Source organism: Morus notabilis, unplaced genomic scaffold, assembly GCF_000414095.1.
Source record: "Morus notabilis unplaced genomic scaffold, ASM41409v2 Scaffold2763, whole genome shotgun sequence".
NCBI classification, from domain to species: domain Eukaryota; kingdom Viridiplantae; phylum Streptophyta; class Magnoliopsida; order Rosales; family Moraceae; genus Morus; species Morus notabilis.
Genome location: NW_010359935.1, coordinates 13,291 through 16,237, shown reverse-complemented (window position 1 = coordinate 16,237; position 2,947 = coordinate 13,291). Strand labels below are relative to the sequence as shown.

General features: G+C 42.9%; 1 pseudogene; it reads left to right on the top strand.

The window, feature by feature from the left end:
* Positions 1-464: 464 nt before the first annotated feature.
* The window catches only part of LOC112091085, a 4,751-nt pseudogene continuing 2,268 nt past the window's right edge, over positions 465-2,947 (top strand).

Sequence of the window (2,947 nt, the reverse complement as noted above, 5' to 3'; positions counted from 1 at the left end):
TACAGAGTCAAAAAAAAAAATTCGGGAAAAGAAGCAACCTCACAAAAACTGCTATAACTTTTGATCCAGGGATCGTTACGGGACGTATAATATATCAAATCGAATATCTTTTCGAGCCCTTTAATCTTCACCTAGGCTTGCCCGGTGACCCTATTTTTGGGGCCAAAAAAAGCTTGTTTTCCATAGTTTCAGAGCCTTTAAAGTTTGAGTGTCAAAAAAAAAAAAAATTTCGTGACAATATTTCAATTTGTTTGGATTAAGTCTTGACTTGATTGACTACTGGAATTCCTTTTCTTATTGTTGGTTTAGTTTTGAAAGAACTAAAAGAAGAATATGAGGGGAAAAAGGCAGAGTGTGTGAGCTTATTAGAGGGTAAAAGCCAAAATTAACTTGAGTGAATTCGAGTGAAACACGAGTGGTTTGAATAAGTTAGTCTTCGAGAGAAGCACTCCTTTTTTTTAATCATGTCACAGGAACCGGAGAAAAACACAGGCGAAGAGATTCCACCTACTCTTATCACGAATGTGCAAATACAGGCGTTAATGGGGGAGATGAAACGGATCATGAGGGTGGAGCTCGAACACCTACATGAGGGGTTAGATAGGGTGGAAGAGGGAACACCACAGATTAAACCACCACCGAATGCTCCAAGGAAGAACATGATGCCTCGAAAGGAGGTGGAGGATAATGGAGAGTTCGAAGGGGAAAATTTAGAGGACGAGTTTGATAGAATGTCAGTGGGCAGCCATAGGAGATATGGACGGAATAGAGAAGCTAGGGACCGCGCGGATAACAACTTGGGTAGTATTAAGATGAACATCCCTACGTTTCAAGGGAAAAGCGATCCCGAGGCTTTTCTTGAATGGGAGAAGACGATGGAGTTGGTGTTCGACTGTCACAACTACTCCGAACTAAAGAAGGTAACACTTGCCGCAATTGAATTTACTGACTATGCTATTGTGTGGTGGGACCAGGTATGCATTAATAGAAGGCAAAACGGAGATCACCCTATCGAAACTTGGGACGAGATGAAAAGGGTGATGAGACGAAGATTTGTGCCGAGCCATTACTACCAAGATCTATTCCTCAAGCTACAAGGACTCCATCAAGGTAACCAGAGTGTTGATGAGTATTTTAAGGAGATGGAGATGGCAATGATTAGAGCCAATGTGGAGGAGGATCGAGAAGCGACGATGGCCAGATTTTTGAATGGGCTAAACCGAGAAATTGCCAACACAATCGAGCTACACCATTATGTGGAATTGGAGGATTTGGTGCATATGGTAATCAAAGTTGAAAGGCAGATCAAGAGGAGTGGTCCACGACCAAGACCAGCCCCTCAAAATCCGAGTACTTAGAGGCCGAACTACACAAAGAAGGACGAGGATCCAGCCCCCTTCAAGGCTAAAACCGAGCACAAACCAGCCACCAATCCAGTAGCCTTTCAAGGTAAATCAGCCCCTACTCCTACTCGTTCTAGTGAGATTAAGTACTTCAAATGTCAGGGAAGAGGGCACATAGTAAGCCAATGCCCAAACAGGCAAGTGATGGTGATCCGGGATAATGGAGATATCTATTCGGAAGAGGAAGATGATCTAGTGGATATGCCACCATTGGAGGACGCCCCCATAAGAGAAGAAGAATTTGGGGCAGCCCATGGGGAGATGCTTGGGCTAGTTACACGTCGAGTTCTAAATATGGAAGCTAGAGAAGAGGAAGAGGAAGAGGAAGCACAGCGAGAGAACATCTTTCACACTCGATGCCACGTGAAAGACAAGGTATGTAGTGTTATTATCGATGGTGGTAGTTGCACTAATGTCGCTAGTTCTTCTATGGTTGAAAAGCTAGGGCTCACAACACTAAAACACCCTCATCCATACAAGTTACAATGGCTGAATAATAGTGGGGAAGTGAAGGTTCGAAAACAGGTTGTTGTACCATTCTGAGTTGGTAAGTATAAGGACGAAGTATTGTGTGACGTGGTACCAATGCAAGTGGGACATCTCCTTCTCGGAAGACCATGGCAATTTGATCGGCGTGTGCAACATAATGGCTTCACCAACAAGTATTCATTCACACACAATCAACGGGCTATCACCTTAGTTCCGTTGACACCAAAACAAGTATATGAGGACCAAGTGAGGTTACAAAAACTGAGTGAACAAAACAAAGAGCGAGAAAAGAAGAGTGAGGTCGTGCATAATGTGAGTGAGGTAAAAGAGAGACCCACGGCCAAAGAGGTAAAACCCGAGAGGAAACAAATAAATTTTTATACAAAAACAAGTGAGGTTAAGAGAGCATTGATTTCAAAACGGCCGATGATTGTACTCATGTACAAGGAGACCTTATTAAACACTAACCAACTTGACCCCGTGTTGCCTAGTGTTGTTGTTTCTCTCTTGCAGGAATTTGGGGATGTGTTTCCCGAGGAGGTACCACATGGTTTACCACCAATCTGAGGGATCGAACATCAAATTGACTTTGTTCCAGGGGCATCAATTCCAAATAGGCCCGCATATAGGAGCAACCCGGAAGAGACCAAGGAGCTTCAAAGACAAGTTGAGGAATTAATGGAGAAAGGACTCGTGAGAGAAAGTATGAGTCCTTGCGCAGTTCCGGTGATTCTAGTACCTAAGAAAGATGGAACATGGAGAATGTGTGTTGATTGTCGATCCATCAACAACATAACGGTAAAGTATCGCCACCCTATTCCTCGTTTAGATGATATGTTGGATGAATTACATGGCTCTTGTGTGTTCTCAAAAATTGATCTTAAAAGTGGGTATCATCAAATCCGAATGAACGAAGGAGACGAATGGAAAACCGCATTCAAAACTAAATATGGATTGTATGAATGGTTAGTTATGCCGTTTGGATTAACTAACGCACCTAGTACTTTCATGCGCTTAATGAATCATGTCTTGCGTGCTTTCATTGGTAAATTTGT